This window comes from Schistocerca serialis, chromosome 5 (genome assembly GCF_023864345.2).
Source record: "Schistocerca serialis cubense isolate TAMUIC-IGC-003099 chromosome 5, iqSchSeri2.2, whole genome shotgun sequence".
NCBI lineage: Eukaryota > Metazoa > Arthropoda > Insecta > Orthoptera > Acrididae > Schistocerca > Schistocerca serialis.
This window is the reverse complement of record NC_064642.1, coordinates 831,693,801-831,719,035: the sequence shown is the minus strand read 5'-3', so window position 1 is coordinate 831,719,035 and position 25,235 is coordinate 831,693,801. Positions and strand designations below refer to the sequence as shown.

The window sequence follows — 25,235 nt, the reverse complement described above, 5'->3', positions numbered from 1 at the left end:
CTTCACCATTCCCCACCCCTATCCTGCTACCCTGCTACCTTTCCCCCTCCCCGCCCCAGCCTCCTCCTTACCCCACCCAACTGCCTCTCTCATCATGCACTGCTGCTGCTGCTCGCAGTGTGGATTCAGCTGCAGTCATGTGTGTGTGAGTTGCGTTTGCGGAGTTTGTGTGTGTGTGTGTGTGTGTGTGTGTGTGTCTGTGGTGTATTTTTCACAAAGGTCTTGATGGCAGAAAGCTTATATTGTAACTGTCTTTTTGTTGTGCCTATCTGCGACTCATCATCTCTCCTATATGGCGAGTAGCAACTACCATTTACTTAATATTGTTAGCGCTATTTTACGAGTCACCACAGTGTTCATTAGGTCCTGACTACAAGCGTACGCGGCAGTACAAAAGAAAAAGCACGGTGTATTTCTCTCCAGACAGGAATGAAGTATACTTGTCTCTCGGTGGCGCTGTACTGCTGACTCATCGCACTCACGCCCACTGGCCGATCTCCTTCCTTGTATTTGTAGGACAGCTCTATTACGTGCGACATGTTCCTGGTGTTAGGTTTTGTACAACTCTAACGTATTAATCTACGTACATCGAGATATCGACGGAATCTAAACAGCAAATGGTTTTGCTTATTGAAACGTGACTTAAAACCGTGCCGAACAGTGGTAGAGGAACGAAGTCTGATGCCTGACCACCGGAAACGCAGTAAGTCATCAACATAGAACCACCAAAATATGTTTACTCCCCTGCGTGTACTTTTGGCGTGGAATACAGTATAGATTTCTTTGTAAAGATACATACGTTTTGTTTCCAACTAAAAGCACGGTAATTCAATAAACAGCGATAATCTGGTTAACTGTATAAGTGATTTATATGTCTCAAAATGTAACAACCAGCGGTAGTCGCTCGAAGCGCACTGCCAGTATAGTAATGTTATAAGGTTAAAACACTGCGAGTGGCTGCTGTACGTGCATACAACTATTATTATTACACAGCCAAGAGAATCAAACCTGTCAATACTGCTAATGATTACTGCATATGTAAATGACGAACTGAAATGCACTTTGTCCAAAGTGATACACGCTGCTTTACCATAAAATGTCCAGCTGCATTCGCTGAATGTGTTTTCCGAGGCGGTCTCTTTGGAGAAAGCGGTCAGCGGCCTCTGCCAGGGCTGCTGGCATCAGATGCAGCGGTGACCTTCAGTGTTCTGCAAACGGCTGGTAGGTGTCGGTGCCGAGGTGTGACTCCGGCACTGCTTCCGGTATCTGTCTCTTTTCCGTGTTAAAACAGTGGCAGCTCATAAACTGGTCGAGTAGTTTGTTTACAACGAGCGTTTACAGAGAAACTCATGTGATAAAATGGAAAGTTGACCTGAAGGTTTTGTAAAATCCTATCTCAGAAGCAATGCCCCCAGTACCCTCATCCAACTTCTGGTTATCAGTCACCTTCAGAGTAGCACGTCTTCGGCAGAATTCCGCCACGGCCGTGCCTCTGTCAGCGCCGCCGGGCCTCGAGCACAGCCGAGAGACTGCTCTGAGTTCGCTCCGGTCTGGCCTCGCCGCTTCACGCCCTCACCCAGACACAGGAGCAACACGTGAAGGTAACGTGTAATGAAATAGCATTGCACTAATTTATCACTGGTACATGCTACACACTTTGATTCTTTCTGAACAATATCCGACTGCGGATTTTCAGATCAGATCCAAAGAATGGAAAAACCCGGAGTACGTGTTGAGGACCGCTATTGCTAGACGTATAGGCTCTTTTCCTATTTTAAAAATATGGTTCAGATTGTCGTTATCCTCAGGCATTACAGATTCAAATAGCATTTTCCGTCAATATTCTCAGAAAATATATGCTGTTTTTATGTAATTACAGTTTAAAAATCATTAAATTTCAAGAAACAGTCACGCGATCGAAATCACTGTATTACTGGCTGAAACTCTTGTGACATCACAGACTAGGAGTAAAACGAAGCTGTGCGTGTGTTATAGGAGTGTTAACCTAAGATTTTACGGTTTTACGTAATTTTCCTGCATACATTTAAGCTCTTTAGTGATCGAAAACGCATTTATAGTTTTTAAGTAACAATGGAAAGTAATGTTACAAACGCTGAAAGTGAAAACCTTCCGAAAGTTGATGCGCTTATGCGCCACCCATTTAGAGCGGCGATATGTGCAACGACGGACATTATTCTCCTTGCTCCCTGCATCACCAAACTTGCTTAAAACTTAGAAATTGTAGGACGTTTTGCGAATGGGTCCCTATCTTATGTCTAGATTGTGGTCATTAACTACGACCCAAAGCACAGAATATTCCTGGCAATTCTGAAGACACTCAGCAGAGATGCCACAGCGTGCACGCTCTTTGTGGCGCAACGGGTAAAGTGTGTGACTATGAAACACGAGGTTTCAAGTTTGAATCCGGGCAGAGCCGTAAATTTCTTAAAGTTCGACACGAAATACGAAAATGCCATTAGTAAGATCTCATTCTGACAGTTGTTTCGATAGTGGGATGTACTATATACAGCTCCGCATTACTTTTAGTCTGACAAATGGACAGTTGAAGATGAATGCATTTAATTTGAGTATGAACATATCACTTTTTTGGAAGGCACTGCTAATGGTGAAGGTATCACCATACGCCCGCAGTATAACGAAGTGCAGGACGATGAGGTTTTGCATAAAAAGAGATATGAAGCTCGTACAGATTGTAGATAACGTAAACGTAGGGGCTGCGATGTTTGTGAGTGGAAACTAACGTCACAGTCTGAAGCACACTTACTTCGTCTTTATATAAGATGATGAAACTTTCAACAATAAGGATTCTAGCTTGACAGTACGAAGATAAAAAATAGCAGTGTTTCCACATCAACTAGAAATCATCTTGAAAGTGAAGTGTGTGAACAGCGATTGTAAATGCAAGAGTATGTAAATGGCAAGGAAAACACATCACTCCTCTGTTTCTGATCGGTGTGATCAAGTTTTGTAATTGTCATTGGTTTTCATATGAGAGGACTGTTGAGTCGTTTGCAAATAAGTTCACGCTGGATTTAAACCAGCGACCTACAGCTTTCTGCTTATACACCTCTACATGCTACCGCTCTACCAACGGAGCTACCGAGGGAGGTGTGCAACATTGGATATCGACAGTCCTTCCTTACTGCATATCTCGGACTTAGAGTGATGTTAACTTCGGAGTGCGAGATATTTTTAATTAAGTTAGGGAGCTGGTGCATTTCCGTGGTGGCATTTTGCCGGTACAGTACATCCATACTTTATGCTTCTTCTCATTCTTTGGAAAACTCAAAAATAATTTTTCAGCAGTATTGAAAGATGTGTTTGTACAATCCGGTGCGACACACAATTTTAATCAATTTTCTGAAACGTAAATTCCAAAACAAAACATCGCCGTAAATGAAGCAGCGAGCTAGCCAGTGAGGTAGCGGTTATTACATGACTCAAGTGGAGCCTTTTAGCGGGTTTTAAAATTACCTGAATTTCATTTCCTTTTTTTAAATACTGAAATTCAAGAGGAAAGAAAGCATGTTATAAGCATAAAATGACATAATGTGAATGTATAGTTAATGCGCTAATCATAATATTGGCGCTAATTAATACTTCAGTGTGCTTGCACTCATCAAACTGCAGTTCCTTTATAATACTCCACGAACAACGGCAAAATACCAGAATTTGTGAATGTTTCAGTAGCTCTAATTACTAAAAATGGAGCTACTTCCTTAAGAGTAAACAATGAGTGTCCTTTCATTCTCAGGTAATTATCTTTGAACTAAAATTTATGCTTTTTTTTAAAAAAAAAAAGAAAAGAAACAGTGTCAGTCATACGACAAAACTTGACGTCAGTTCGTACAGTAAAGAAAAGCTTTCAAAAAGTCCAGTGGATAAGTTCTCATGAGACAAAAAAGTATAATGTATTACAAATGCGACTGTTGTCAGCAATACTCACAAGATTCAGCGATTCACCCAGCAACTAAAGACCTGCTTTCAGTCGCTGGACAGATTGAATTTCAGCCCACTTACCTGTAACAGAAAAAAGTTGTCGTTGGACACAAAGTGGAATAGGAAATAACTGAGAGACGAAAAGAGTAAACAATTAAAATTTAATACTATGTAGCACAGAAACATAAACCACGTTTGTCAACATTCTCTGTTTTTTTTTTTTTTTTTTTTTCTAGACTGGGCATACGCATGATTCTAATTCGGCCTGTTTTGGTATAAGAGTATTGCCGCGAACTGACGAGATGAACGAAACAAGAGAGCAAAAGTAGGCCTAACCAGAGGAATCACAGCGTTTAATTTCGCGTTGATGCCACAAGCAAACCTAAAAAAATTTGTCCCTGTATTGTCTTCCAGCTGCGTCTAATCTTCGTACCGTTACAATATTCTCCTGACAATATTTTCAAGTAAGGGGAATGGCACGCTACAAGAAACCGGATAATACAGTGACCATCCAGAACTTTATGACTACGTACCTAATAGCCGGTATGTGCACTTTGGCACGGATAACAGCGGCAGCGCAGCGTGGCATGGAGCGAATGAGGCCTCGGTAGGCCGCTGGTCGGAGTTGACACTACATCTGCGGCTACAAGTCACTACATTCCCGTAAATTCCGGAGAATGGAAGGTGAGCTCTGACGCCACCTTCAGTCACATACCAGATGTGTTCGACTGAGTTCAGATCTGACGCGTTGAGGGGAAACCACATAAAGTGGAGCGCGCCGCTAGGTTCCTTGAACAACTCCATCGCGCTCCTGGCCTTGTGACATGGTACATCATAGTGTTGAAACCGTCGGAAAACACGATCGTCATGAGGGGGTATACGTGGTCTGCACCCAGTGTACGACAGCGTGGTGCTCCACTGGAGCCACGCATGCCCACGTGAGTGTTCTCCAGAGCATAACGGACCCGCCGCCAGCTTGGCTGCGTCTTGCGGTACACGTGTCAAGGAGCTGTCCCTCTGGAAGCTATCATCATGATGAAGAAGGCATCGAGATTCATCAGACAATGCAACGTTCCACCACTGTGCCAACGTCCGTTTCAGGTGGTCACGTGCCCATTTCAGTCGTAGTTGCCGATGTCGTGGTGGTAACATTGGCACATGCGTGGGTAGTCACTTGTGGACCCCATCGTTGGGAGTGTACGGTGCTCTCTGCGTTGAGACACACTTGCTCTCTGCCCTGCGTAAAAGTCTGGTGTTAATTCCGCCAAAGCTCGCCACCTGTCCTGTTTTACCAGTCTGCCCGGCCTATCACGTCCGACATCTGTAATGAGGGTTGGTCCACAACCTCACGACGTCTGGAGGCGGTTTTACCTTGGCGTCGCCACGTGTTGAAGACACTCACCACAGCATTCCTCGAACACCCGACAAGTCGTCCAGTTTCCGAAATACTCGTGCCGAGCCTCCGGGCCATCACAGCCTGCCCTCGGTCAAACTCCGATAGGTCGCACACCTTCCCCATTGTACACGCGAGCAGCACGCTCACTGATACTACACGGGCCGTGCGCGTGTCTGGCTGGGAGTCATTCCTCGCCAGATTACGCTGTTACAGCCTGGAGCGGTTTATATGTGTAGCAGATTTCTGGCCATAATGTTCTGCCTGATCGATGTATGTTCCTCGTAGACGCAGATGCAGTAGCAGGTGTTTCCACACAAATATTGTTCTCCGTAAATCAATGAAAAGTTGTACAAACAAAATCGGTTATGTAAAAATGACACGTCAGAGAAAGTAAGGTCTGTGATAAGAGTCTGAAATCACTGCCCACTGTCTGCTGCGGCGGCAGAAAAACGTTGGTAAGCCTCTGTCACACCTCCAGCGCCAAGTAAACTCAGGTCCCCGTGAAGAGGTCTTTGCAGTTTTCTGCGTAAACAGTTCCACAGTCATCCACTCACTCGCTCATGCACTTAAGCATTTGGAAGCGTCCCTTCCACGGCTATTTGGTGAGCCCACTCGATACCAAATCAAAACGCGTCTGCCGCTGCTGCGTTGTCAAAGAATGGCTCCTCCACTGCTCTGACAGTCAGCGTGCCGTACGTTTTGGCGATCGCTCCTGAACGACGTCTGCAACAGAGGCTGGGCAAAGTAAAAGTGGCCGGGAAAATGGTTCACGCGCCCTAAGGCAGCAACCCAGCTCACATCACCTAGCGCGGCTACAGCTGATGGGGTTAGCCTATCTTAGGGCGCGTCAAACATTTTCCCGGTCACTTTTTCTTTGCCCAGCCCGTACACGTCAAGATCCTCTGCGCAGTGTTCGTTCGTTGCATTTAACCAGCTGACCACCTCTGTCTGTTCGAAACCTGTCTCCGATCTGCCAAAGTTCCGTCATTGCACTTCGGCCCATACACTTGCGACGTCACAGACCGAGTGGCTACCGTTTCTCACTCTTGGCTAACTATCAGCAGACAGTTGTTTGATTTGTATATTCGACTCGAGACGATTGCATCGTTACTGAAGTACAGGTAATAGATTCCTACATCAGTTTGAGCTGTGTCAGTCGATTTACATCCTCTGGCAAAGGAAAAAGGAACCCCGCGATCGGGCTGTGAAGACTGCACGACAGTGAACCGACCAGCCAGCGTGTGATCCTCAGTCATCATCGGACGTAGTGTGGAGAGGCCGCCGCTGCCGACGCCGCCGCCGTGGAGCAGTTGCCGCTCGACCAGCTGGCTCCCGAGCAGGCGCCGTGTGCAGTCCAGTCCGGTCCTGGGCACAACTCCGTGGCAGTACCAGGCGTCGAACCCGGGACACGCGGAGGGGAGTCTGTCAAGTTGACCGTTCGGCTACGGAGGCGGTCGTACCCACTCGAGTTTTCGAGATTTTCTTACAACGTCAGTACCAGTTTGAAGAAAATCCGAACATGTAGAGGGTACTGAATAGAAATAAACTCATTTAAAGCAAAAACTATACCGTGTCAATTACGAACATTGCTGGATATAGCTTCCTACTACAACTAGAACGTTTGTTGATTAATTACGCAAATTTATGAGTAGTTTTGAATTTTATTTTGCGCCGTATCGTGATTTCTTTCCTCTATCGATTCCACATCCACAAAAGTAATGCGTGTTGCAGTGCCTACCTCCACCCCCTTCTTCCCCCCACGGCCAACTCGCTCTCCCCGCCGAGTTGAGATCCTTGTTACGCTCTTGCCTGAATTGGAGACGTTACTTTGATGAATTTCGAGGCTATGGCCATAGAGGCTAAAGGAAAGAAGGTACAGGGAATCTCAAAAGGAACGCTACAATTTCAGTGTGTTATAGCACCCAAACTAATTAAGTTATTCGCATCGTATTTGGTTTATGCTACAGACAAACTCATAAGATTTGTTTGGTTTTGTTCCAGGTTGTCGTAAGTGAAGCGCAATGTGAGCATTTCCAGAAAAGGATCAATGTATGGAATGGTTTATTTAGACCAAATCGGACACGTAAGTTCAAAGGGAACTTCGAAACAGAGTATAGGAAACACGCACCGTCGCCGACGTCGATACGGCGGACATACGGGAAGTGTCGATGTGAAGCATCGTACTGGACAAGCTGGAACGAGACAGAATGAATTCACTTGGCTCTATAATGTTCACCAGAGAAGTCTGTTTGGAGGGAGTCAGACGAGCTGCAAATCCCTAGAGCGACCACGCATCTGCTCCTTCAGAAACGTTTACATACTTATCTGTCCGTACCGATGACAACTGTTGCACGCATTGTAACCTGGCGACACACCATAACACACGTAGTTCACTGTGGACGTCCTTCACTGTTTAGACGGGATGCACATTTTGCTAACTTCATTCCACGCGTGTGGTAAGGTAAACGAGCACCCAAGTTACATGCCGCCTAAAAGTGAATGTGTGGTATCGTGGATCGATAACATTCCGCAGGCCTCAAAGCTGGCAGCGGAATTGCAAATTCCCGTCAGACGCCAATAGTGGTGACGCAGAGTGTGGCAGAGCCGAGAGTGCGTGGCGGCTGGGCCACGGCCCCGGCAGCTGCGCACTCTGACGCCGCGACGTACGACAGGCTGCCCGCACTCCGAGTCGGCGAACACATCGAGCATATAGGGGTACCGGTGGTTCGCAGCTGTTAGCGTGTCCCGGATTATTAGCACAGGTCCCTGTGCCAGCGCAGAAGACTGTCTCCCACTGCGCAATACTTCTCCGACCAGCCTGTGTCCACGTTTCCAGCCGCCTTTCACCTCGACGACGGCATTTGTGGAGACGACCGGCGATGTGCCGTTACAAAGGTGTGAGTCACACACGTTGCACTGATCGACGGTCGAATCCCTACGGCCCTGTGCCCACTGCAGTCGTGACTGACGTTGTAGGCGGCTCAACACGTGATCGCATAGGGGTGGTGTGCTACGGAGCTTCACGTTCGACAGTGTACGACGAACACTGGTGTGTGCACCAGCATTGTGCTCTTTAGGCAGAGATGCCACAGATCACCATCTATCTTACTTTACAGACAATGCTCCGAACCCCATTTTCTAGGAAGAGTTGTGGACGTCCAACCGTTCGTAGCCTACTAGTAATTTCATTTCCTTCTGCCTCTTTCCGCAGATGCTGACGAGAGTAGTGAATATTCGAGCAGCTTCGCTGTTTTCGAGACACTCGTTCACAGGCCTTTGTCAAAGGCGCTTACCTCAATGGACTTCCCCGTTTGCAACCCATATTCTCGCTAGGACGATCTGGGTTGTTTGCAGAAGACCAGACAGCGAGGTCATTGGTCTCATCGGATTAGGGAAGGACGGGGAAGGAAGTCGGCCGTGCCCTTGCAAAGGAACCATACCATCATTTGCCTGGAGCGACTTAGGGAAATCACGGAAAATCTAAATCAGGATGGCCAGACGCGGGATTGAACCGTCGTCCTCCCGAATGGGAGTGTGCTAGCCACTGCGCCACCTCGCTCCGTCTCGCTAGGACGATCCCCTGTCCGCGTCTTCTCCGCTTTGTCACCGCGTCACGTCCCGAAACGCCACCGGGCGGCATCCGGTGTGGCGGTACGCTGCGGTCACACTGTTTTGGCTTATCACTGTATATTGATCGGCTTTTTCAGGTTTTTTTTTATCTTTGGTCAACCTCTTCTCCCAGAGAGTCCCTCCGAGTGCTGGCAGACGGTGACATCGTGAGCAAATGATCAGGGACACGTGGGAAGAGGAGCTGCACGCTGCAGGGGGCGCCGTCGCCGCCCACGCAGGAGGAGGGGGGTAGGGGGGGACCCGGAGCTGGGCGGGGCCCGCGCAACTGCAGGCTGGCCGTGGCGAGCGCTCGCCGTGCAGGGGCGTCGCGGCAACCCGCCAAACACTGCGAGAGAGCGACACCTGTCCCCGTCTCCCGGAAAGCGTTCCACAACTCTTCTGCTGCCGGCCGAAAATACTTCAGAAAATTGTTAGCAAAATAGCGAGCAACTGAGTGTAGAAGAAAACAGAGGGACAGCTAGCTCAGTAGTCACAGACCGAACACCTTAAGTTTGGTGCCAGGTAGCTTCAGGATAAACGTGACGGTTATGGGTGCGGTATGCTAACGGAGTTCCTGAATCCTTACAAGGCGTACGGTCCCCTATGGCACTAAAGCGCCCGATGCGCCGTGATGAAGCTACGGGAGAAAGTACTCTCCTACGGAAAGAATCGTCGTTTTCGGGGTAGTTTTGAACAGGAAATAGCACATGTCATATAACAGGAAAATACTGCTCATTTAGTTAGCGCAAAAATGATCGTCTTCACAAGTTTTACACTTCTTCAAATAGAAGCTTGCCAAGGCAATCTGAAGGAAGAATCTCTGTATATTACAAAAATGTATGTCTGCATCTCGGTACGTATGCGTGCATGTACGACCGACGTCTCTTCCTCAAGCACTGGATCAGTTTCAACCAAACGTCATACAAACGTCACTTACTCTCTGGAGAGAAGCTCTGTGGCGACAAGAACATCCGTCTTGCAAAGAGGTGGCTGCGGCGCTGAAACAGAGGCGTAAGTAACCGCGAACAAAGACCCACGCTATACTCATCCCGTACTTAAGTACTGGAGCACTTACTGTCCCCTGACTCTACAACACTGGCATGCTTCAATAAAATCTTGTCGATTTGCAGACTGCGTCATTTCGAGTGAGACACACGAGCTTTCGACAGCTGTGGCCGCCATCGCCATCAGGCTGGTCGAAACGTCGCCCGGTCTGGCGGCGGAATGCGGCCGCTAGGAGCTGGCCAGCTCGCCTTCGGGACCCCCTCCGGCAGCTTCCAGGCGCTGCCGTCACACCTACGTAAGCAGAACGCCGTGCCAGCGCCCGCAGTCAGTGGCTTCAACTCGTCATGACGATGGCGGAGACACCAACCGAAGGCTCGAGTGTTTTATTCGAAACGACGCGGTCTGCAATTCGAGAAGAATTTATTTAGTGCACTTAGTGATTTGCAACAAACTTTACTCATAACTCAAACATTTACAAAACTTTTTCTTCCACAAAGGAGAAAAGTTTATTACTTACTACAGTTTCGCTTTTCGTGCAGCAAAACTGCAGCATCAGGCCTGACGTTTTAATTTGTTTCTTCTTTACTACTAATCCTATTCGCAACATAATTTGTAGGCAGCATCCACATACACCACTGGATGTACCTACATAATTATGTCATTGGACGACACATAGTTCATGAAATATCACGTCGTAAACATTGACATTGTCGAAACTAGGTGTTCTCAAAACGGAGTACAAATTATCCAGAGAACATTCATATTTGATAATGAGATCACTTAGCGTCTTTAAACACAGTTTTAAACCTTTTCGAGACATTTTCTCGGCTATATGTGTAACGTCACGTATTTAACACATTAAGTCTTGTAAAGCAATCAGAAGTCTGAAGCTGCTTTATACAGGAGTGCTGGATTCTTTAAGGAATCAGCGGTTCACTGCTTACTGACTGTGTGCAAACAAACACTGTGGGAGTGAAAAGGAGGTGACACTGAAGCACAACTCAGTAACTCCCGCGGCAACTTCAGTGCGTGACTTATTATCTATCTGCCGTTGGGGTGCGGGTGGTCAAAATGGGAGCCGGGCGGAGGAGGTGGACAGAGAGAGAGAGGGGGGGGAGGGAGGAGGAGATGGACTGATAGAAGACCGTGACTGAAAAATGTACGGGTTTCTCAGCTACTCCCTTATTAGAGGGCTGCGTATAGTTTGGCGTTACGACACACGAGTCCGCGTCTAGCGGAACTTGTTTGTTTTCCTAATTTTTGTCTCCTTGGTGTGCTTTCTAGTTTCTTAATCGTTATGCAGTAATTACGGCAGGTCTTATACCGAATACGTGCAATTATTTAATATCAACTGAGAAATGGGGCCGGCCGAGGTGGCCGCGCGGTTCTGGCGCTGCAGTCTGGAACCGCGAGACCGCTACTGTCGCAGGTTCGAATCCTGCCTCGGGCATGGATGTGTGTGATGTCCTTAGGTTAGTTAGGTTTAACTAGTTCTAAGTTCTAGGGGACTGGTGACCTCAGCAGTTGAGTCCCATAGTGCTCAGAGCCATTTGAACCATTTTTTGAGAAATGGGAGTACAATCGTTTCTGTTATTGCGCACCGGCCGGGGTGGCCGAGCGGTTCTAGGCGCTACAGTCTGGAACCGTGCGACCGCTACGGTAGCAGGTTCGAATCCTGCCTCGTGCATGGATGTGTGTGAAGTCCTTAGGTTAGTTAGATTTAAGTAGTTCTAAGTTCTAGGGGACTGATGACCTCAGAAGTTAAGTGCCATAGTGCTCAGAGCCATTTGAACCATCTTTTTGTTATTCCGCTTTTAAAGAAGTACATTGTCTGTAGAAGTTTACTTTGGCCTCCTCCGCTCTGTGCTGTCGGTCCATTGTCGGCATTGCTTTTCATCCCCCGAAGGAAACGAAAAAGAATAAAACACCTCATAACCTTACCTTCTTGATCTACGCCTCCTGCCTTTAGTGTAGGCAGAATTGCTGCAAACGTAAAATCACGTAGCCACATTGTGTAAGTGTATTACGTCTCACTATTTCATCAACTGCTTTCGAACCATATTGCAGCATACCCTCCTGCCATTGTTTCCGCCTACCGACTAACATGCTCAACACTTTCATGTCCATAACATTTCTTTAGGACATCGTGTCACCAGTAGATCTACTAATCCGTTTCACAAGTAATTACCAAGCTGTGATACGTTCGTTATACTCCTCGGATGAATGTGGAAGAACGCTTTAATGTCGCTCTGATAACAGCGGACGCAGCTGTGCTGCGAAAACTTCAGGGAAGCGTGATACAGCAAGTCGTTATATGTTTGGAGATGCAGGAGGCCTGATTCAGCATCTGCTTTGTAGACTGTGTGTTTTGTGAACAGCATGCTGTCACTTATAATGCATTTAAATTATTACAGTTCGCCGCCCTTACTGAATGTATGTTTAGTATCTCCAAATTGGCAAGTTTTGCAGTTATCTCTGTCCTATTACACCTAATTCATTTTTTACTGATTATTAGTGTCCGGGGCTATTTCTGATACATCTGGTAAACAACTGTTATGTTTAGCGTTATAAAAATATAATGTACGATACGTCTCTAAGACACAGTTCATGCAACACATCACTCAGCAGATAAAAATTTTGAAAAATAATAAAAAAAATTCACGTAGGCGTGGAATCGAGCCGTCGCACTCGAGTATTGCAACGCAAAACTCTAGACACTTCACCAACTGGACGACACACTGAGGCAGAGCCGAAGCACGGTACTTCTGCCGCAAGTGATTCCCCTGGTGCCAAGTTGCCTTCCTTAGACGTTCTTTTCCTACTGAAAACCCCGTTACAGGCAGTTCTGTACTATTAGTATGCGCGGAACCGCACTGTGCCGTCAGAGATCGTCTGTTTCAGCTTACCCTATATTCCGTACAAGTCATCTTACGAGGAGTGCTGGACTCTTCGGACAGCACTGTCATTTCCAGGCTTTCGTGTCCCATTTGAGAATGGCGCGTGGAGTGAACGACTGTCGAAACGTCTCAGAAGCAGCCCGATTTTTTTCTGATTTTCTCGCAGTGGACATTTCGCCGTTTGTACGAATGTAGGGGAAAGCGACGTGCTGTCTGATTCCATCGACACTCAGGAGAAGGTCACGCGGCTCTTACGTATGAATCACTTCCTCCCCTTTCGTTCCCAAAGGCAATCCGTCGGGAAACTGTGAAAATACTCGGAGCAGCCGCTTTTGATCCTCACCTGCGCTCAAACAGAAGGATAAGCGCGTTGTTTTGGCTGATTATCCTCGGACACTCAGCCCTCTGCTCGGACCTGCAGACGCAGGCAGCCCAGCGCCACCGCCGCTACCTCAGCACGGCGCCTCCTCAGAGAAGAATGTCCGTGACGTCACGCGCCGAATCCCTGGCCTCGCCGCGCGCCGCGGACCCGAAAGTCAACAATCGTTTTGAACTCTTCTGAAGATTCGTGAAATGGCAACATTTCCTCTTCGAAATAACATAGTTTTGTTATTTTTTTAAAAGTTATTGCTCCGTACCTTTGAATAATTTCGAAACAAAATGATGTAGTATGTGTATGGCTATCTTATGCAGCAGATGTTACGTATAAATTTCTGGTTCTTTCTCGACTTATAGTAACTGTAATTTAAGAGAAGGTTTTCTCCGACTTCGTTTTGCTTTTATTTACAAATTTACATTTATTGTTTTTTCCTGTCTTATTTTACAGCAGCTTAATACAAGCGAGTCGCCAGAAGCGTTCGCATATATTTATAAAGCATCTTATATGGTTATTGGTGTCTCTTGCTTTTGGTTACATGTTTTACAGTCCACTGATTTTCCTTCGTTATTAGCGGAGGTTGGAGTTGGAAGAAAACGTGTTTACGCTTGTGCTCGAACAGGTGAAACTAAAGTTCCATTTCTGAGAAAACAACATCTATTAAACTTCCTGGCAGATTGAAACTGTGTGCCCGACCGAGACTCGACGGGACCTTTGCCTTTCGCGGGCAAGTGCTCTACCATCTGAGCTACCGAAGCACGACTCACGCCCGGTCCTCACAGATACTGGCAGAAGTGAAACAGTGAGGACCGGGCGTGAGTCGTGCTTCGGTAGCTCAGATGGTAGAGCACTTGCCCGCGAAAGGCAAAGGTCCCGAGTTCGAGTCTCGGTCGGGCACACAGTTTTAATCTGCCAGGAAGTTTCATATCAGCGCACACACCGCTGCAGAGTGAAAATCTCATTCTGGAAACTTCTATGAAGTTTACAAAAGCGAAGTGCCAAAAATCGCAAATGCCAGGAAAGAGAAAACGAGTTTGTAAAAGCCGAACAATCGCTAAAGGTAAATATGGAATCATGTTTTTTTCGGCACCAAACTCCGCTAACAACGAAGCAAAAACACTCGGCGTGTAAACGAGAGGAAAAAGCGTCAGCGAACATAGAAAATGTGGTATCTGGCGAAATTTTTATTTTAAACTGAAGTAAGATTAAGACAGGAAAAAGCATTAATAAGTGTAAATGATGAAGTGATTATTCTTTACAGCACGTATAGCCTCTTCATTTAAATGTCCCACAAGGCTGCCACGAAGTTGCGGTAGTCCTACTTTATAAATTTTGTGGGATTCGCTTTTATCTCTAAGCTAACTGTACTTCAGTTAATATCTTCAAATACTTTCATGTATCAAATTACTGGTTATCAATAAGAATTCACTACTCTAGCTCGACTAGTTTTGAAGAGAGGATGTTTCCTTTTCTTCACGCTCACAATTTCAAAAGTGAGAGCAGAAAAGGGGAAATTTTTATTGTCCTAATTTCAGTTGTATAGTTTTTTTACAGGTAATGTCTGGAACAAACAATGTTCATTCAATGTCTTCTTCATTATTAAAAAAACTCGGGTTGGGAGGAAAGCAGGTATCTCTCACAAAACACAGTGACTGAGGTAACAAGTGAGGTACCACATATCGATACCGCCCTGCAGGCATCGTCGATGGCGGAGATTCAGTTTTCCGTTCGACGCCAGTAACAGTGGCGCGGACTCGGTGGAGCCAGTGGTGGGCTCCCACTGCGCCACGCCCGCAGCGACACAGCACAGCTGGCGGCGGTCGTCGCGCACGAAGCCACCGCCACCTTCGTTCGTGCTTAATACAGTGCTGATTTATAACGAATCTTCGTATGCTCGGAGACATATCAGTTAAGTAAATCTCCTGCATGTCGTGTTAACTTGTTCGCTAATCACTTCTGCTCCTGCCCAGCTTTCCTACGATGTCGCGGCACCATTCGGCAGCCCACCTCTCTGAACACAACAAGCAAGCAGCAACTGAAAGTAGTCTTTAAGCATTACATCATTCAATGCCCTGTGCCACCTGTTGACCGACCTTTGAACTAAAAACTTTGTTCTTCCCACTATGAGTGTACTTATATCGCGTATATATGGCTGAAGAAATGAATCAAGAAGCTAATTTGTTCTGAGAAAAAATTTTGCACTCGATGTCTTACCTGGCGGTAACAGTGATATGTTTGGCTAGAGTATCAAGTGTGATTCTGAATGGCCCCCTCCACCTCAACCCCCCACCCACCCACTCCGTGGCGGGTCGGTTGCGTAGCGCAGCCTGAGGTCTACGTTAGGCTGAAAGCCAACGAATGTGAGTGCTACAGCGCGGCCTAATGCGTGCGTTCGTGCCATATTTAAACACTTTACGCACTTTCCATCATAAAATCTGAAACTCCCAGCATAATTCACCAACCGTTTAGAAGACAGACGAATAACGCGTCTGTTTTCCTCTACAAACGAAAATAAGCTACTGTCAACTACAATACTGCCATCTACTGCTTGTAAAAGTAAGCTACAAAAGTGTTCCGAGTACGAATTGTGCGCCATCTGATGACAACGTTGACGAAAACATTGACTGGTGTTTGTTGAAGCCCCAAGGCCCATCACAGTAATTGTTAAGGAAACGATGGTAAAAAAATATGTAGGTACAATTTGCCATCCCATTTGGACTGCAATGACGAAAAATTCAACCGAGATGTAAACATTCATCGCTTTTCAAAAATTAAATGCAAATTGTGATTTTTTGGTGGCGTTATTCTCTTTCTAATACAATGCAGTCACTGTCTAAATAAATGACAATAGTCAAACTAAATCCGTTTTTCTAGGAAACGGCTAGTCACCCACACACAGGCCTGGAATGTTTACTGCACATTTGTTGAGGGAAGTGGACTATAAATGGAATTTGTTGAAAAATGGTAGTGATTTCAAGGAAGCTCATAAACAACACGACCGACATTATAAAATTAGTTTTCAGAGATCTGTCTCGCAGACGTTTTACAGAGGTTCATCTATTGCTGAAAGTAGAAGCAAAAGAAAAGTGCAAATAATGTAGTGTGAGATACAAATCATTAAAAAAAATAAAAATGAAACGTGCGGAAGGAGTGTCTAACGATTCTTAAACCTAGCTCATGGAGAAGGATGTAGCAAAATCTTTGAGGCCCATTTCCAGTGTTGTTTTGTGTAAAAGCAATTTTTATCAGCAAATGGATGGTTCAAATGGTTCTGAGCACTATGGGACCTAACATCTGAGGTGATCAGTCCCCTAGAACTTAGAACTACTTAAACCTATCTAACCTAAGGACATCACACACATCCATGCCCGAGGCAGGATTCGAACCTGCGACCGTAGCGGTCGCGCGGTTCCAGACTGTAGCGCCTAGAACCGCTCGGCCACTCCGCAGGCCATGGTGCTAAAGATCAACAGTTTTTGGATATGATACCGACATGATATCAAAATATTATTTAAAACTGAAAGGTAATATAAAATAAATTATTTAAGTTTCTTGACATTAAAAATATCATGCAAAGCTGTTAAATACTGTGAGGCAAAACTAGTTCAAACTGAAAGCCTGATGTTGGAAGGTATGTGGATGGGAAACATTACAACTATCTTGAAATAAAATATAGTCTTTGTTCCAGAATTGAAGCTGAAAGCATCGTCATAATATTTTTGAGTAGACAGACTGTACTGTAATACTGCTTCTAGCTGTTCATTTTTAATCACCACATTTTCCACTCTGGCTCTTCATGTCTTCTTTTGAAGAGAAGGAAGGAAGGAGTTGTAGGACGTGTGCCTGAAATTATATTTGTATCTGCTGACTGGCTATAAATACTTGAAAGTAAAAAGAGAACTTTTTCATACATTTTCCATCTTGTGGAATTCTATCGACAATTTTACAGAGAAATAGCCTATTTATGCACTTTAAGATCAAAAACATTTTTATCTCAGTGCATTATGCACTGAGTCACTAATATGCATTTTGAACATCAAGCCGCTACAGATAGAGATTTGCTGATATGGTAGCTACTCTTAATTTAGTTTTCGTTCACTGGGTAGACCTATACGAAATTTCTTGTCATTTTTCGACCGGCAGGTTACCGAAAGTTTTTACAGCAGAAAACAGAAATGAATACTACACCCAGACCGATTTGTTATATTAAAAACAAATACTAAAGAGGGAATGTAGTGCCATACGAATGTAAGGAAGCTAACGTAGTCGAAGAAGTATCTGCATAATATTCAATTAGTCACGATAAACTGTACTCTTCTTCTTTAAGACTAACGTCTTTGAAGAACTTAAAGAAAACATAAAGTCAACCTTGAACTTGAATAAGGAATAAAACTATTTCTGTGTATTCCTCATTACTCCATTGCTCCGTCCCCCAGAAATTTAAATACCGTAGTTTTTCGGAATCCGTCGTAATTTCTTTCATAAGCCGGCGCGGAGCAATGGAACGGCATATCGACAGTATATATATATGTCATAGATTGATCGAAGGCACGAATCGTCGATTCTAGTGCGTACAAAGTAAAGGAAAACAGTTGACGTTCAAATCTCGCAGTCCGTGCACTTAGGAACAAGCTCACTTATGATGAACAGCGTGCAGTGCGAGTGCTCCGCTGCTGCCCACCGGATTTCTTCCTTTGTGAGGCGCGGTCGAGGCGGCAGTGGTCGGACAGGCAGGAGGGCAGGCGCTGGACTCGTCCTCTGGAGGCTGGCGGCTCCAGTGCCCCTACGGCCGCGGCTTCCATCGATCGGTCGAGGCAGTGGTCGATAAACAGTTTGGTCCAGAGCCAGTACCGACGACGTCGTGTCGCACGTGTGCCGATCTGATCATTAGTTGCTAAACTACATAAGTTACTACGCACCGGTTATTACTCGGCAATCTACACGAGTTAGTATGTTATCCGCTTCCGACAGATTAGCTATAGTACTCGCTTCATAAACTGGTTGCCGACTCCGAAGCAGTGACCATTAAAATTCGGCTGTTCTCTGTTTCAGATGGCTGCCATCCTCAGAGACCCTAAAGCTGTGACAGTGCATTTGCCTGGCTAAGTATTGTTCTGTTCTCTGCTTCCGGATCATAAATTGATGAATGACAGTAATCGCGCTTATACTCGCATATAAATGCATTATGCAATACCATACACGATCTCAAATGTTTAGTAATTTTTGCAATGTCATTTTCCTTCTACTCATTTTGTTGTATTACAGCAGCCTGAATTTAATTCCATATTCGTTGTTACAAATATGTACCGCGTTCAAAGATGACCATCTCTATAACGCTCATTAGAGAATCCGTGTTACTTCCGTTTGAAATTTACGCCGCAGTGGCTGCTGGGTACGAGCGGCGCACTACCGGGAGACAGGGCGAAGCGTTCTCTGTCTCACGTCCTCCCACACTGGCTGCCTACCCTCTGCCACTGAGGTAAGCGTTGTGCATCGCGCAGAGGTCTACTGTCCGAGTTTCGAGACAGTACTTATGTGGCCTACTCTACACCTTATTTTAGATCTATGTGACGATGCTGTGCTAGGTATATTTATATCTGGAATAAAAAACATTTGACACTATTGGATCACTGCTCATATACGCGACTATGTCGCAGCTGCTAAAAGGAAGAACAGTTCCCATCCCGAGGCCATCAGTGAGTTTTTAGGGGGTTTCCCTCGGTTGCAAGTAAAATGCGAGAACAAGAAATTCGCAACCGGTACCGTGTCTCCTGGCCTTTGAACGAAAAGTGGCTGACCGTGCAGTGACTCAGCTCGCTGCACCACTTGCTGCAGCGAGTCCAAACAATACCTGCAGCGGTGCTCGTTAGCACACCTCAAGCCGAGCCTACGGTCGCACATCGCTGCCGTCGGGCCTTCATTACACTGGCCCACCACCAGAGGCGCTCTTCCTCACCGGGAACTCATTGTTAACCCACAACTGGCGTTGCGAAATCTCCGCGACATTCGGAAAGTGGATGCACTCAGAGACTGTTACCTGACTTATAAATTATAGAGTGCAGCAAGCAGTCGTCCTTTTTTAGGTTTTATGAGGCAAATCCAGATTTCGGCTAGTAGCTATCCATTCTCAATGCACTATTTTGGTATTCAAAGAACTGTGACTGACGTCGGAATAACAGGGACGTACACGCATTGAAAATAGAAAACAGTGCATTGAGAATGGCTAGCTACTAGCCGAAATCTGGATCTGAACGACTGACTGCTGCCCTCTATAATTTATAAGTAACTTACGTATTCGTTGGTAAGAAAGCATGCGCTGTTCAGTACCGTGCTATGGGGGAGTGGTGGGGGGGGGGGGGGGAGGGAGGAGACATGCCACGTGCTCAGGCGACTGCAGTCTATTAGCCAGACAAACATTGTAAACAACGAACTTAGTCCCAGGGACTCCGCGACGCAGTTAGTGTGATATTTTCAGTGTAGACAGCGTGTCCGCGAATCCAAAAATTAAGTTAACGCTACAGATCCTGATGTATACTAAGATGGACTGGTGTGATGCTGACTCTTGATTTTAAACTGGTGATACCGATTACCATCGAAAACGCTACTCCAACCGATCACAAAAAACCGAGTGAACTTTCTGGCGATGAGACTAATGACGAAGAAGAGATGCAGATTACTGAAAGTGAAGATGATATGGACAGAGGTGAGACAATAAATATTTTTATGGGGAAAACGGATACAAGTCGGCTGCCCCAGAACCGACCGAAATGTAAGAGCACCAGCCCACAATTTACTGAAATTTCCGAGAAACAAGAAAGCTTGACCAAAACTTCTACCCTTGGAGATAAGGCAGAAAATTTTCTCACGAGATAATTAGATGTAGTTGTACGCTATACAAATTTCAAAATTAATTAATTTCGTAATAAACCAGACAATCAGAATCGCGTGGGGTACAGGGAATCAATTCCATTGAAATACTCGTAAACGGGTTATTGGCTATTTTGCTATTAATTTCTGCGTTCAAGTCTAAGAATGAAGCAACTGATCAATCTTTTCAATGCGGTGAATTTTTCGCTTAGTAACGTCAGCGAAAAGGTTTGCTCTTTCATTAGCCTTCCTGAGGTTTGACATTCACGAAAAAAGAATACTAAAACTAAAGTCTGACCCTGCTGCAGTGATTTCACACGTTTTAGAAAAGTTTAATCAAAATACGCAGTGAACTTATACTTTAGGAGCGAATGCAACTGTGGATGAAATGCTGATCGGCTTTAGAGGTAGATGCAAATTTGAAATGTATTTATCCAGCGAACAGACAAAATATGCTTTCAAAATCAGTGCCTAGTTGATGCTCGAACCTATTACAGTTCCAATACATACATTTATTGCGGCAGCGGTACTGACACTAAAGGTCTCACAGATGCTATGCCAACTCAGGCTGTTCTTCGTCTTTCGAAACCACTATTTGGAAGCAACCGGTAATCCGGCAGCAATGGATCAACCTCTGTAGAGCTCACAGACCAGCTGCTACAAAATAAACTTACCTACGTTGGTAAGATGAGAAAAAATAAACGGTAGATACGAAACAATTTTTAGCTTCTTAGCAACTCGTAGGTGCGATCTACATTACGTGGCTTTACAAGCAAGAAGAATAAAGATGTGATGGTATTACATTTTCCTGGAGAGATATGAGTCTCACAACTCTATCTCCGATAATAACTGCAGAAGCTGTGGTAATGAATTAAGATTTGTTGCAAGGCTGGGACCGGAGTCTGACTGCGCTGCTCACCAAGCAGAGGTGCTGACCACTACAGCAGCGGGGCGTGTGGCTGCTACAGCGGCCACCACCTGCTCTGCTGGCGTTATTTCTCCCACGCATCATTGCAATCACGGTGGTGATGATTTGTCTGAAATCAACGCACTTCACGGTAAAATAAAATCTGGAGTGGATGCCGTGAAGGATAAAACCACTAATTAGTCTTGTAGCAGAAGGACGCAACCCTGACCAGACGCTCTATATTACAGAATTGTGGCTGTGTTTTCAGTAAATGCGCCAACGCAGAGTAGCTAGACACGCTCAGTTCCTTTTTTTTTTTTTTTAAATTGTTGGCCAAACAAGTGTATGAACTTCTTTTTCGTAAATGCTCGAAGAATGCATAATTACGAGGTGAACCAAAAGCAGGTATTTGCAGAATTTTGAAAACTGTACCCAAGATACCAGCTGATGATCAAGACGTTTTGAGAAAGAATTGTTTTATAAGTGACCTAAATTGAAATTCTCTTTCAATTTAGGTCACGTATAAAACTGATCTTTTATGCATTCAATGAAGAAAACGTATTTGTTAATAACGTTGTAGAAAATTGTGTTTTCAGTGCATTGTATGTCTGCAAAACTTCTAAACGCGTATTTGGGCCGTTGTGAATATTTTACAGTTTTCCCAGAGAAGGAAATGCGTGCTAGGTTCTCATAGTTTGGACCTAACAAATGCGTATTCGATTAAAAAGGTTTCATTTATCAGTTTTTGCTTGGAAAGTAGATATAACAGAAAGACTATGTTTATTGTTGTAGTATTTGTAGTGTCAAATATTTTGGCTTTAGTTTGTTTGTAAATCGGTTGTAAATAAAATAAAACTATCGTTTCCCTGTATGTCTTTGACTATGTGTACGACCCAAAACAAGAACAACAACAACAGAATCACGACCAGACACAATACAGTTTTTCGGCAACGCGTTTAGTGCCGAACTTCCTGACCACTAAGGGTGGGTGAGGCGGTGAGAGGAAGAGGGGGGGGGGGGGGGGCGGCGAGCGCGCACCAGCCGACGGGGGTCGCCAGCCGGCTGGCCCACGACTCGGCTCGCAAATACGTCGCCTTGGATTCGGTAACTCAAGTTGTACGCCGAACATTAAAACCGACTCTCCGTGTCGTTGTCCCCGCCTCTCTCTACTGCGTTACAATGGTTTCGGTGATGTTACGCCTTTCCTGGCACCACCTGCCACCCGTGTGTCATCCATTTGTCTGCGTCTAAAGTAAATCACGTTCTCGGGGGTGATAACGCTTTCTAAATATCTGTGTAGTGAGTACTTTGGACGCGACGTGGGGATCAGCCGGGTATGTACCCAGGTGGATGTGAGAAACAGCTTAGAAAACACATCGAAGCTAGACTGCTCACCAGCCGTCCTCGTTAGTCCGCGAGACGTGCACGCCTCCCCGAATCTCGGAAGCAACTCGTTAGCGCGCTCGGATATACGGACAGGTTAAAATTAGTACGCGTTAGTACTGTGATTTCAAGATTCAGTGCCTGTTTCGTAATGGTTACGGTAGCGTTTGATTTTTCCGTTGACATCGTTCTTTGAAGTAATCGCAGCAATCGGCCCTTGCGTTAACGGTCGTCAGTGAATCAGAGGCACGTACGGGCACTTCTGTCAGTGCCCGGGTCCCTCGAGGAACGCCGGCTCTCCGGCTCGACAGCGCCCGAGCTGCTGGTCGGTCGCCTTCCAATATTAACTGGAATGTTTTGTCCAGTGCTACGGCAACAGTGAGTCATTGTTTCGTTTATTCGTGGAGGATCCACTTAGTTACGAAATCGGTATCATAACGGTACCGTCCATTGTTAGTGAGTAGCATTTGTTGGCGGAACGAGTTGTTACTCGAACAGTTACGAAGGTCGCCGTCGACTGCCACGGCGCGGAAAAGCGACGCGGCGCTGGCAGGCTTCAGTGGTAAAGAGGAAGAAGTTTACCTGTTCATAATAGCATTTCACCGTCAGCCCTTTCTTACCGAACGGATTACTTGCAAAATCAATTTAGAAAGTAACATGGTATCTACAGAGCTATTCAAAGGAAGGAACAGATTTCAAACACTTATTGCTTCCGAACTACAAAAGATAGAAACACAGCTGCAACATTCCTGGAATGCGGAAACTTCAAAATTTTAGGCGCTTAGTGTGAGCACCACTCCTGCTACACGAAGCAGCTGGTCTCTCGTTATCGAATTCGGAGCTTCGTCAACGCGATGTCGCAGACGTTCAGGAGTGTCACCAATAGGGAGACAAAACGCTGCCTTGTACGTAACTCCACAGATAAAATTGACAAGGTGTGAGGTCTGGAGACCTGGGGGACTACCGACGATCAAGTTCGTCCACTGCTCCTTCACCTCCAGTCCGACGTCCTGAAATGGAGCCACTCAGCTAAGGTCAGACGTGCTTAGGAAATGAGCCACTGTTTTGATGTTTGTCGTATAATACACTGTGATCACACGGAATGCATAAAAATTTGAAATATTCTCTTTCAAAGAATATTACAATTGTCTTTCTACCGTTTGTAGTTTGGAAGTAATAAACGTTTGAAATTTGTTCCTTCTTTTTCAATAGCCCCATACTGATGTACTTTCAAAGCAATGAGACACGTTTCCGTCTTACGCAACACGGTCAGATTTCCCAGTGAACTCCCAACGAATTTCTCCCGGGTAACCTTATTTTTCCCACACTCTATCGCCGCAACGAAAGCTCTCGAAATGAAGCACGAACAACAGAAAACTATAGGGTGAGGGAGGTTACGAGCAGGAAGAGTAAACGGTGTCACAGAAGTGAACGTCCGTAGGCGAAATCGAATCGAGAATACATCGAAGAGTACCAGTGAGGTGTGCGCAGCTCGTGTTCCTGCCGTTATTGCTTGACATCTTGTCTTGGCGGTACTCCCGTTTCGTTACTTATTCGATTTACTGGCGTCACTAAGTTTCTGGCTTGCCTGCCCGTGAGTGGCAGCAGCAGCGCTTATCAATAAGAGCACTGTCGTACTATCTCTGGAGCGACCGCTAGTATTTTCGGGTCGTCGTGTGTCGGGAGTTGAGTCGTGATGGATGAGCAGTGAGGTCCGGACAGCCAGGACTCGCCCGACCGATGCCGGCACACGTGGCCTCAGTGGGGACGAGCTCGGCTGGTCGTTCGGTCCGTCCTCTCATCGCACGACGCGTATTTGGTCGCCGACCGCTCCCGGGTCCTCTGTGTGTGTCCACTTGTGATTCGTCCTAGTTGTTCCACAGTGACTGGTTTTACTATTGTTCGAGTCGTTTGTGAAAGTGGTTCACGGAATCGTGTGTGGTTTGTGTGGTTTTGACTGAGTGGTTATTTTAATGCTGCCTGTGTGCTCGATTGAGTGTGTCGGTTGAGTCAGAGCAGCGGGGAAGCCACTGGCGGCGTGCATGCGCTGTCAGTCAGATTGTGAGGCTCTAGCTGGGAGAGCTACAGAGATCGTTGCCCACCGAACCTGGACACTGAAGTTGAGTGATCAGTTAACCTGTTATGAAACCTCAACACATCTCTTCATTCGTTGTCGGTTGTTGCTTCCTGGGCCGTTCTAGCTAACAGTAGTGGTGTGTTGTAGTTGCTGCAATTTTGCAGCCGTCTTCCTGTGTGGTCCTTAACTATTAAATTGGTTGTTACTTATCAGTGAAGTGCACCAACGGTATTTTCTGCCTTGCGGCCGTTAATGCCCCAGTTACCTGCACTGGTTGTTAGTGTAGTTTTCTGGCAGTGCCGTTTTCCTCACCATGTTGATTCTCTCTGCATGGTATGTAGTTCGACAGCCCTTTAGTTGTTTCTTCATTTTTTTCTTAAGAGTGGTTATTGTGCCTTGACTGTTTTTAGACGCCAATGTTGGAGACATAGTGCTGCTGGTATCTCCGTCCTCAGCTCATATTTTCCGTTGCGAACCGTTGGTTGGGCAGAAGGGAATTGATTAGGTTGTTGGCCGGTCCTTCAGCCGTGCCTGGGTCGGGTTCCCGTCCGATTATTTAACCTTACTCTGTCTCACCCCACCTTATGTTAGGACTACCTCATCAGGCCGACCCTTTTAATTTCCAGGCCCTAAGTCCTGAGTTGTTCAATGTCCAGTGTGTGACCTTCAGCCGAGCTTTTACGTGAAATATTTTTAAGATAAGGGCTTCAGCTGTCTTAAATTAAAATTTGGAAAATTGATTTGTTTAAAACTATTTT

General features: G+C 45.7%; 1 protein-coding gene across 5 annotated transcripts in view; it reads right to left on the bottom strand.

Moving 5' to 3' along the window:
* Positions 1-25,235, bottom strand: part of LOC126481546 (neurexin-1) — a 2,075,559-nt gene that overhangs the window by 1,711,237 nt on the left and 339,087 nt on the right. The gene's annotated exons all lie outside the window — the stretch shown is intronic.